Source organism: Arachis stenosperma, chromosome 2 (genome assembly GCF_014773155.1).
Source record: "Arachis stenosperma cultivar V10309 chromosome 2, arast.V10309.gnm1.PFL2, whole genome shotgun sequence".
Taxonomy (NCBI): Eukaryota; Viridiplantae; Streptophyta; class Magnoliopsida; order Fabales; family Fabaceae; genus Arachis; species Arachis stenosperma.
In genome coordinates this window covers 42,500,376-42,513,665 of record NC_080378.1, presented here as the reverse complement: position 1 = coordinate 42,513,665, position 13,290 = coordinate 42,500,376, and positions in this window count along the sequence as shown.

Here is a 13,290-nt window from a genome sequence, read left to right as displayed (position 1 = left end):
GCTTCTAAGTTTATTTTATAAAGATATCTTTATTATAATTATACTATAATTAGCATTTAAGTAATAATATATTATTATATTAATTTTAAAAAATATCTTTATTATATATAGTTTATATAAAATCAATATTTAATGTATTATTAAACTACTTATCAATTATCAATCGAAAATATTTTTAATCATAATAATAATAATAATAATAATAATAATAATAATAATAATAATAATATGATAATTATATGATAATGGCACCGGTTATTAATAACCAATTTATATTTCTCTAAATAAATTTATTTTAGAAAAATATCTTTATTATAATTATATTACAATATTACAATTAATATTTAATGAATAATGCACAATTATACTAATTTAAGAAAATATCTTTATTATCTATCTATTCTATTATATAAAAATTATATTTTTGCACTTAATAAGAGAACTGATGCGACATGCTCTTAAGGTGTTTCCTAATTTATTTTATTTAATTCGTTACAGCAAATCAATTATAATTAATTAATTATATCAATTAATTAATTTGATTAGACATTCAAATCTCACCATTTATTATAATTTATATGAATTTATTAATTATTTGATTTGATTGGAGTAAATATCGAATTATTTAATAAATAATAAATATAATAAAGAAATATATGAATTAATTTAATTAGTTTATTTTTTTAATACCATCTATTTATATAATAGATGGTATAAAGAAATTTGATAAAGAAATTTGATTTGATCTGGTATAAATAGATTGTATTGAAAAAAATAAACTAATTAAATTAATTCATATATTTCTTTATCATATTTATTATTTATTAAATAATTCGATATTTACTCCAATCAAATCAAATAATTAATAAATTCATATAAATTATAATAAATGGTGAGATTTGAATGTCTAATCAAATTAATTAATTGATATAATTAATTAATTATAATTGATTTGCTATAACGAATTAAATAAAATAAATCAGGAAACACCTTAAGAGCATGTCGCATCAGTTCTGTTATTAAGTGCAAAAATATAATTTTTATATAATAGAATAGATAGATAATAAAGATATTTTCTTAAATTAGTATAATTGTGCATTATTCATTAAATATTAATTGTAATATTGTAATATAATTATAATAAAGATATTTTTTTTAAATAAATTTATTTAGAGAAATTTAAATTGGTTATTAATAAGCGGTGCCATTATTATTATTATTATTATTATTATTATTATTATTATTATTATTATTATTATTATTATTATTAAAATGATTAAAAATATTTTCGATTGATAATTGATAAGTAGTTTAATAATACATTAAATATTGATTTTATATAACTATATATAATAAAGATATTTTTAAATTAGTATAATTATATATTATTACTTAAATGCTAATTATAGTATAATTATAATAAAGATATCTTTATAAAATAAACTTAGAAGCGAAAATAGTGCATTCATTCTGACGAAAAAATAGATTCATGAGAAATCGACACCTCACTTCCATTAGTTGGGGAAAAACCCAGTTTTAGTTTATTAAGTAATAGAATTTTAATAATAATACACGAGTAATTAAAATAGTTTATATACGGGTTTTTCAAGTTATTATTATTATTATTATTATTATTATTATTATTATTATTATTATTATTGGATAATGAATAAGAATTAGAATTATATCAATATTTTTAAAATTAATATAATTAAAATGACTAAAAATATCTAAAATTAATATGCATTATTAATATCATAAAATTTGATCATTTTATGATTAGATTCAAATATTCTTATCATGATTACCACGATCGGTGTAATTATCATATCATTATCATATATTATTATTATTATTATTATTATTATTATTATTATTATTATTATTATTTTCAATTGATAATTGATAAGTAGTTTAATAATGCATTAAATATTGATTTGATATAATTATAATAAAGATATGTTCTTAAATTAGTATAACTATGTATTATTCATTAAATATTAATTATAATATAATTATAATAAAGATATTTTTTATAAAATAATTTAGAATAGAGAATAAGAAAGTTATTTTGGAGGGAAAACGGAATCACGAGGGATCGACACCTCACCTTCATTAGTTGGGGGAAAACCCAATTTTAGTAGATTAAGTAGATATTTATTGATTTCTCTGTATTGATGCTCTTTTTATTTAAAATATTGTGACAATTTAGAGTGTATGTTGTGACCTATGTGATATTCGTTAATTTGGTGTATCTTTTTGGATGGTTTATGTTATAACGTGTTTAAGGAGTTGACTTAAAATTATAATATGATATATAAATTTATAATATGATTTAATGTATGCTAAAATATTAGGACATTATCATATAGATATTTTTTTATTTGTCCGTTAGATTCAACTATTTAAAATCTTAAAAATTATGCAATTATGTAATTAATTGTTTTTTATATAATTATTGTATTGATCATATTAGTGAGACTATTTTCAATATTAATATTTATAAATATGCTATTATTTGTACAATTGATTGGATCATTTTATTTCTTTAAATTTAATTCTATTGAATTAATTATTCAAGGTGCGATCACTATTTCTATTTTCAAAATTTTTTTTAATATTATTTAACAATTCTAATAACATAATAACAATTAAAAAAAGTAAGACAGTACAAAATTGCAATGACGATAAAATTGAAATACCGGTGATAAAATTATGTTGATAATATACATTTGGGTATTACTAACAACTATGTTAGTAATTACTTAAAATAAATAATAAAATAAGTTATATGGTATTATTTTATTTAATTATTACTAATTTATTTGAATTGTTAATAAAATTTATAATTTTTAGATTTATATCTACTCAATTTATATATTTTATTTTATTTTACTTTAACAAAAAATTGAGACGTACATTTTTAATTATTTATTTAAAAAGTATAGCAAAATGAGTTATATCAATTATAATTAAATTATCGATAATTGATATCAATTAATTGATTGTATTAATTTGTATGCTGAATAACATATAATAAATATTGTGAAATTAATTATAATAAATTAATAATTAATAAATAAAAAACTAAAATGGACTTTTTTTATTACTTTTTAATGGCTACACATTTTTATAATTTCACTTTCTCTTTATCTCTTCCTTTCACATTTATTTTTCTTTTAATTTATTGAACTAAATCAATTACACTAATAATTTGTATTAACTAATTAAGTACTTTTTATTGGGTTATTATAATTGTGTCTTTAGACCATAGGTTAAAAATATTATAAAAAATATTTTATAAAAATTGTTGAAAAATAAATATTTTTAAAATGTGTCCTTAAGACACAAATTAACTAAATTATTTTTTAATTTAATGTGTTAGATTCATTCAATTGTATTAATTATAACTAATCAATTGTGTAATTTGATTTTGATTAGGATAAATATTTCATCATTTAATATTTTATTTGATTCATTAAATTACATTAATCATAACTTCAAATATTTAATTTAATTAGAGTAAAAATCAAATTATTTTAATTTTTTATTATTCATTAAACCAAATTAATTATAACTAATTTATTATTTAATATGATCGAGATAAATATTAAATTATTTAATAAATAATATATAAAGCAATGAAATAAATGAACTCAATTAATTCAATTTATTATCTTATTATTTTATATATCCCTTTTCTCCTTCTCTACTCTGTATTTCATATAAAATATTTATAATTTTTTATTTTTGTTCTTTATTTTAATTTTACTAATATTTTTCTATAATTTTGTTTTATATTAATTCTTTTTTTATTTATTTTGATTAATAATTCTTAAGGGTATTATTATTTTATTTAAAGATAATTTAATTTTTTTGTAATATTTTTATAAAAGTTGATTAATAGGTTCTTCTTTAAAATATTTTATTGAAAATTTTTTAATAAGATTATATTTTGATTTTTCTCTTTCATCCTTTGTATTAATTAATTATATTAATCTTCTATTGCAATACATTTTTTATCTACTCCACACATTATCTTTTCTATCTTCTTTTATTTTTCTAATTGTTATTTTTATTTTATTTTTAATTATTTATTTTACTTTTACTCCTCATTGATGATTGGATTTTTGACAGTTTAGAATTTCACAAATGAATTCTCGTTGCAAGTATAGTTTCTAAACTAATCAATAATTCTTTCATACAAAAAGTTGTTTGTCACTAGTACAAACCCCTAGAATTTATAAACCGAAGTATTGAACCTCAGGTCGTTCTCCCTAGGAATTACAATAAAGTGTCTTGTTATTGGTTATGAGTTATTTTTGGGGTTTTGATAAGAAACATGAAAGATAAATGGCAAGAGAGTAAACTAATGGCTAAAAAGGTCTTGGCAAGGGTTGGTGGTCAAGGATCTCTATCCTAATCACTAACCACAATATGAGAATTGGCAATGATTAATCTCATTAAAGCATCCTCTAACTAGTAGTAAAGGAAAGTTAAATGCGATATATCAATCCTAGTCCATACGTCCTAACTCTCCACTAATTCAATTAGTGGGAACTAGAGTCAATGGATCTCAATCATCAATTACTTGAATATTAGCAACTCAAGAAGTCCTAAGTTACCTTTCCAAGCCAAGAGCATAAAATTCTACTCTAAAATCCAACCAAGCATTTCATCAAACACTTGGAAGGCATAAAAGGAAAGCATATGAAATCTACAACAAGAATGAAATCTAACAACAATTATTGCAATGAATCAACAACAACAATCAAAAGGAACACAATTATTATGAATTACTTTGAATTGAATGGAAAGAAAAGAGAAGGAACAAAAGTAGATCTACAACAAAGTATAAGAACAACATAAAGGAAATTACAACAAAAGAATAGAAGAAGAATGAATCTAACAACAAGGAATTGAAGAGTAGAAGTAGAAGAATGAATGAATGAGAATCTAGATTTAAGAACTAACCTAATCCTAATCCTAATCCTAATCCTAGAGAGAAGTGAGAGCTTCTCTCTCTAAAACTAATTTTTCCTCCAAAATTAAAACTAACTAAACTAATGGTAACTAGTATCTAAAGTATGTTCATTCCCTTTCAATCCTTGGCTCTTATATGCAGTTTGGCGCCAAAGTTGGTTGCAGAAACCCTCCAAAATCGCCAGGCACGTGTTGCTTTAATGAGATCACGTGTGGACTGCGACGCGTGCGAGCACGGTACGCGTGCGCGTCCCTGGCCGATTTCGCAATGTGCACGCGAGTGTCTTGTGCGCGTGCGCGTGCTTGGCCGAGATCAATTCTTTGGCTTTTTGTGCTTCTTTCCACTTGCATGCTTCTTTCCTTGCTCCTTTGATCCATGCCTAGCCTATTTCAATCCTGGAATTACTAGCAAGGAGGAATTAGAATTCATCAAGGCATTTTATGGAATCAAGGAGGAATTAGAATTCATCAAAATAAGGCTTAAAAAGCATATTTTTACACTTAAGCACAAATACGGGAGAGATTACAAAACCATGCTAGTTTATAGGTTAAATGAGACAAAAGGTTGATAAAATGCTCTAAATTCAATACAAGATAAACCCTAAAAATGGGGTTTATCAACCTCCCTACACTTAAACCTTAGCATGTCCTCATGCTAAAATAAGAAGAAACTAAGGGGTATGGCATTTATTTGATGCAACTAAACTATATGAACCTATCTAAATGCAACTACCTAAAGTGAATGCAAATACTTGGTTCAAACAAATCAATTCCCAAGAGAACATGTGTAAGCACAAAAGCTATGGCAATAGGAATCAAGTCCAAACCATAATTGTATTGAAACTATCAAAAAGAGTTATAAACTTGCATGAATATAGATGCTAGGGGTGAAAACATGTAATTGAGCATCGAACCCTCACCGGAAGTGTTTACACTCTATTCACTCGGTGTTTAAGGGTTAATTCACTCAATTCTCTTCTAGTCATGCTTTCCAAAATTTGATTTTCTTCTAACAATCAACACATATTCATTGCATCCATACATTCATCATGAGGTCTTTCATTTAGGTTGTAATGGGGTTAGGATCAAGGTAGGATCATTTATGGTTAGGTGGACTAGGACTTGAATCTTTGATTAGCTTAAACTTTCCCACCTAACCTATGCAATGACCTATACAATTAAATACTAATCTAACTACCCATTCTTCACTTTTTCACATACTCATGTATTCTATTTGATTCACATTCCTTATGCATTGATTCTTTTTATTGAGCTTCACTTTGGGGTATTTTGTCCCCTTCGGTTGCTTTCTTTTTCTTCTTTTTCTTTCTTTTTCTATTTTTTTCTTTTCTTTTTCACATTTCCGCTTTTATTTCTTTTTTTTCTTTTTTTTTCAAACTATATGCAAGAACGTCAATGCATAAGGTCCATACATTTAATCAATACATGAATATATTCCCAATTCCTAAATATGGAAGTGTACTACCCCTTTTATCCATCCAATGTTCCCAAGCCTCACCAACTTTGAATAATAAACACTCTCACTAGCCTAGGCTAATCAAAGATCCAAGCAAGGGGCTTTCATTGGTTTTCTGTCTTGGGCTTGTAATGTGCTAAAACGAAAATAAGTTGGTTAATCGTAGGCTCAAATTTGGCTAACAAAGGAAGATAAAAGGTAGGCTATATGGGTAAGTGAGCTAATGAAATGATGGCCTCAATCATATAAATGCATGAATACAAGAAATAAATGGACATATAGAATCAAGCAAATCAAGGATCACAATCATAGAAAGGGAATAATTGCACACAAGAAGGAAAATAAGTGGTTATAAAATGTAACCACATCAATAGGCTTAAGTCTCACAAGCTTGTGTTCTTAGCTCAATACATGCTTCACAAAATATAGAATTCAAGCAAGTTCCATAAAATATATTTTTTCAATCAATTGGGTTGGTGCCTTATAATTAAGTTCCTTGGAAAATCTCGATATTTGACTAAGTATTGTTGTGATTGAAAAAAAAATTCCTAGTTTACCCTTTCCTTTTTCAATAAAAAACAATTTCTTATGCAAAAAGGGTGACTAAGTTTTAACAATTCAAACATGGTTTCTAATCACAACCACAAGCTAAAAAGAAAGATATGCAAAAGGGTATAAAGAAAAGTCCAACTAAAAGTATGAAATCTAGCATCCAAAACATCTAAAATCCAAAATACGTAGTAAGAGTATCCCAAAATAAACCAAAATGACAAGTATATACAAAAGTGCGCAAAATAAGATAACTAGGTAGCATAACTAGAAAATAGCTAAAATGTTCACCGGTCCTCTAATGGTGCCACCGGCAACCTCCCCACACTTAAGATCAAGCATCGTTCTCGATGCTAATCCTGAGGATCAGGGATAGGTACACCGGTAGGCTCTGGCTCTGACAGTGGTACCGGCTGAGGCTGAGTCTCTGTAGTCCGAGGTGGTACCTCCACATGTACTGGCACGTCCTCATGAGTACCCTTAGCATGCAAATCTGCGTGCTCCTCCTCATGGGTCTCCTCATCTGAACCGGAGGACTCTGGAAGAGGTGGCAGCTCAAGGCCCTGGGCTACAAAAAGCTGGTCAAGCCGGTCAAGGCGACGCATGATCTGGCGCTTGTTGCGCTCCATGTAGCGGAAGAGACGCTGAACCAGTAAATAAGTCGGCTGAGGTACGACTGGTGGTGGTAAAGGAAGTGTTGCTGCTGAAGTAGATGCTCCTGCAGGAGCTGATGATGAAGAGGGTGCAGCTCCCTCAACTGCTGCTCTAGCCCGAGATCGGCGGCGAGAGGCAGGCTTCTTGTGCACCTAGGATCCCCATGGAATGGTAACTGGCTCCTTCTGAGGGAGCGGTGGAGGTGGTGATACATCATCCTGGTGCCACGAAACTTCGGCCCTCTGAATCATCTGAGTGATCATAACCGGGAAAGGAAATGTGCCTCTGATACGAGCTCTCCACATAAATCGCTTGATCAGCTGGGGGTGATAAACCTCTTTCCCCCTTTATCACGCAGCTGATCAAGATCAACATAGCAACTGGAATCTCTGTGAAGTGGGTAGTAGGCATGACGTAGTGAGCAAAGATCTGCTGCCAAGTCTTGGCCTCTCGGCTCAGATAACTGAAGTGCATCCCCTTGGGTGCCATGTTCTCAGCATCCATAACCCAAGGGGCATCTGGAGTGGCTACCACTGCTCTCAGTGCCTCAAAATCGAAGGTCATGCAGTGAAGGTCTATCTCAGCCTGTAGGAATGCATCAGTGTCACCGGTCTTAAGCCGGCAGGTAAGGGCATCCTCAATGGCCTGCTCTGTGATAGGTATCTCAATTCCTCTAACAAGCACCGAGTCAAGGGTGTGGCGGAAGAAATTGTAGTAGAACTCCTGCACCCAAGACCGGTTCACCCGGCTCAACTCTCTATCCAGAAAAGCTAAACCTATCCGGTCAATGCGTTGGTGGATGATGTCGGTTAAATCCGATGGAATAACTAGCTTCTTCTCAATATTCAGATTCTTTGAATTGTAGCTTGGGAATCTCAGTTCACAGTAGAGATTGGGAAATTTGACCGTATCCTGAGCCGGTAGTAATTGGTTTGCTTTATCTATGTCATTTAGAGGGTTTTGAGCATAAGCTAGAAGGGAGGCAAAAGTGGGGTCTGATGTTTTCTTCCTCTTTTTGGAGGATGATGCTTTCCCTTTTCTTTTGTCTGACATCCTGAAAAAACAAATATGATATATAAGCACTTAGCCCAGTAGAGGAATAGTAGGCAAAGATGACTTGTTCATGAAGTGAGTTAAGGAAAGAGATTTCTTGGAATGCAAGTAATTACAACGTGGAGAAGGAAAACCAAGTCACAAACCAAGAAAGCAAACAATCAATCACATCATGCTTGTTTATTAAGCTCAATGAGCATCATACCCACAAGAATGGTCAACAAGTTAGTTTAAAACCAAAGAAAGGTTAGTGAGGTAAGTAAGTGAGAAGTTAGAAAAACTGGTTCAAAGGTTAGGAGTAAGATGGTCATTGTCTCAATCAAGAGAAGTTCATGAAAGAATGAAAACAAGCATGCTCACATTCATGAGGGAAATGCAGTCATTGATGATGAAATATGAAATTGCGAAAAGAGCAATTAATTGAAAGCGAGTCATCAATCAATGGCATGGTCACTAGGTTTGCAATAATCGGCGTTGACACAATGAAAGTACACTTCATGTAACTAGGGCAAGTCAGAAACCAATTTGACTGAAAAAAATTACACGTTGAGTATGCCAATTGTTGCAAAAGAAAGAACCATATTTAACAAAAACTGCAAGTGAAGCTCAAATGGTCAGCTTAAGGATTAATTTGAGAATGAGGCATTTGATTAACTTGAGAAGTGAAAATACATGATGATTTAAATAGATGCATATCACGGGAAGCAAAGCAAAGACATGGAAGTGCCGACCGATTCACCCTAGGAACTGAACTTGATGAAGTAAAGAGATCAGAATTTGGAAAGTTACAAGTTCAGTTGCAAGGATCAAATTTTAAGAACAAACAATTTCCAGAAATTTGGGCAGCATTCTGGCAGTAATTTGGATGTTCCCAGATAACAAATAGCAGCAAAAATCAATCATATGAGTTCACATATCAATAGGCAAGCAATCAAAGAAAGCACATGACTCGGACAGCATCAATCAGCAAGGCAGCAGTGAAGCAGAATGCAACAACAGAGCACACCACGCAATATTCAGCATGTAATACTCAAACAAATAAACACAAACGGAGCACTTATCAGGCCTAGAATCCTCTAACCACATCTTAACTACCTAACCGCAATTATATCTATCTATCCTAGCAATTAAAATGAAATTCTAACTAACTAACATTAACTAATCAGTAACTAAGGAAAAGGAAAATGAAGAGAAGCAGGGCAGGGGAACAACCTGGAACGCAGAAGCTGAGATAGAAAGATAGAGGAAGTAGGGGTTGATAATAATGCCGCCCTGTAATGGTGGCGGTGGTGAACCCACGGCGGCGCAGACAGTGGTGCGCGGTGGTGAAGGAGGGGAGATGAGTGAGAGAGAGAGAGAGAGAGAGAAAGAGAAAAAGAGTGAGGGTGATGGTGAGAGGAGGAATGGGCAACGGCGGAGATGGTCGCCGGCGAGTGGTGGTCGGGGAGGGGGGTCTGGGAAGAAAAGGGAGGAAAAGGAGAGACATTGGAGTGAGGGGGTGAGGGTGGAGTGCGAATGCGCGATGAACATCGCGTCCTAGGGTTATCCCATTTTTGAATCGACGCGGGTGCGCACTGTGCGCGTCCGCGTGCATTGATAACATTGGGATCCGACACGTGCGCGCCTTGGGCGCTGATGCGTGGATGGTGAAAATTGGGAAGGACGCGTGCGCGTACGGTGCGTGCACGCGTGCAAGGAGTTGGGCTGGGGGCTTAGTGTTGGCCTAGAGTAGGCGCAACTCTCTGAATTTGGCCTGGAAGTTGCGTCACTAGATCGGCGTGGACGCGGCAGATGCGCGCGCGCGCAGATTCTCTTATAGGCTTATGGGCGCGGAGGCGCGCAGTGCGCGTCCGCGTGATGGGTTTTGGGCCAGGGGCTTGGTGTTGGCCCAACGCAAGCTTAACTCTCGGGTGGTATGTGTGGGATGGTGGCATCAGCCTAGAGATGCGTACGCGGCAAGTGCGCGTCCGCGTGCTTTCCCTTAATGATGTACGGGCGCGGACGCACGTTGTGCGCGTCCGCGTGGGACGAGTTGGGCTAAAGGCACAATCTTCGCCCAAGAGAGGCTCAACTCTCTGGAAAATGTATGGTGGTGCATCCGCTCATGGACGCGTGCGCGTACAGCGTGCGTGCGCGTCCTCCTCTCCCCCCTTTTTTTTAATGCCCCTTAAGCAGAAAAATTTGCCCAGGCGCTCCTTATAATGCCTACAACTCTTTATTTAGTCAACTATCATACAATTCACAAAAATGCAATTTGATTTTGAGGTTTATTCAACTATTAATGAACACAATATACATGTCAATATACTAACAACCAATCTATACAAACAAATCAATGTGAAATGAAAATCTACCTACAATGGCAACTCAAATCACTTATTAAACAAAACTAAAAGAGAATGGAAAGAGTTTACCATGGTGGGGTGTCTCCCACCTAGCACTTTTAGTTTAAGTCCTTAAGTTGGACATTTTGAGGAGCTTATTGTCATGGCGGCTTGTGTTTGTACTCATCCTTGAATCGCCAAGGATCCTTGCTTCTTAATTGGTTGATAGAATTTCCAACCGTCTTCATCGAGCTTGGGTGAAGTTCCACCCAAGATATTCGTTCCCATAGTTGGTCTTCACATAGCGAACCGGGATCCTATATCTTATCCTCACACCCATCTGTGAGTTGAGTTTCATGATTTCTCTGTACGGGTGGTTGGCATAAGTATGGTCAACACATAGAATTCTCTTTAGTCCACCAATTCTTCCTTCTAGACCCATACAAAATGATTCTTGTCCCATCACAATCCTTATACCTTGAAGCTTTGACCTTGGTGAGCTTCACACCGAATTTTCAACCACTACACAATTCTTTCTTACTTTTAATTCCACAAAGAGCTCTAAGTTGTCCATCTGTTTCAATCGAACCATATTCAAGTGAGAAAATAAAGCTTAGAGAGAGAAATTTTACCCACTTGAATGTCGTGTTGGATGGTGACTTGGGAAGGGAGACTTCCCCACACTTAGACAATGCAAGGTCTACTTCCTTGTGCTCTTCTTTGTGTATTTCCACCTCTTGACAAATTTTTTCAATTTCAACCTTTTCCCTTTTACTTGGCTTGGTGTTGTCTTCAAGAGCTTCGGTTTCTCGCCCAATGGGAGGTGATTCAATATTGGATAGGAATTCATTGATGAATAAATCCATCTCTTGATCAACCTCTTCATATTCTTCAATTTCGATATACACCGTGCCAACGTTCTCTCCTTGGTAGATCTCCTTCGGTTTATTCTCTTCTTTATTGTTTACCAAGGATATGGGTGGTTGTGCATTGGTGCACGAAATTGCACTCACACTTTTTGCAATCCGCACAACTAACCAGCAAGTGCACTGGGTCGTCCAAGTAATACCTTACGTGAGTAAGGGTCGATCCCACGGAGATTATTGGTTTGAAGCAAGCTATGTTTATTTTATTATTCTTAGTCAGGATATTAATTAAAATTATCAGTTGGAATTATTAGATTGGAAAAATAAAAGAGAATAAAATCGTTACTTGTTGTGCAGTAATGGGAAATATGTTGGAGTTTTGGAGATGCTTTGTCCTCTGAATTTCTGCAATGTAATATTCAACTCAATTGTTTGTAAAGCACGTCTACGGCAAGCTGTATGTAGGGTGTCACCATTGTCAGTGGCTACCTCCCATCCTCTCAGTGAAAACGGTCCAGATGCTCTGTCACAGCACGGCTAATCAGCTGTTGGTTCTCGATCATGTTGGAATAGGATCCATTGATCCTTTTGCGTTTGTCATCATGCCCAGCAATCGCGAGTTTGAAGCTCGTCACAGCCATTCAATCCTTGAATCCTACTCGGAATACCACAGACAAGGTTTAGACTTTCCGGATCCTCAAGAATAGCCGCCATCAATTCTAGCTTATACCACGAAGATTCTGATTAAAGAATCTAAGAGAAGCTCATTCAATCTGATGTAGAACGGAGGTGTTTGTCAGGCATGCATTCATGAGTTGAGGAAGGTGATGAGTGTCACGGATCATCACCTTCTCTATAATTAAGCGCGAATGAACATCTTAGATAGGAGCATACAAACGTTTGAGTGGAGAAATAAAAACAATTGCATTAATTCATCGAGACGCTGCAGAGCTCCTCACCCCCAACAATGGAGTTTAGAGACTCATGCCATCAAAGTGTATAAAATTCAGATCTGAAAATGTCATGAGATACAAAATAAGTCTCTAAAAGTTGTTTAAATAGTAAACTAGTAACCTAGGTTTACAGAAAATGAGTAAACTATGATAGATGATGCAGAAATCCACTTCTGGGGCCCACTTGGTGTGTGCTGGGGCTGAGGCTTAAGCTTCTCACGTGCCTGGGGCTATTTTGGGCGTTCAACGCCAGGTTGTAACCTGTTTCTGGCGTTGAACTCCAACTTGTAACCTGTTTCTGGCGCTGGACGCCAGACAGCAGCATGATACTGGCGTTGAACGCCAGTTTACGTCATCTATCTTCGTGCAAAGTATGGACTGTTATATATTGCTAGAAAGCCCTGGATGTCTACTTTCCAACGCCATTGAGA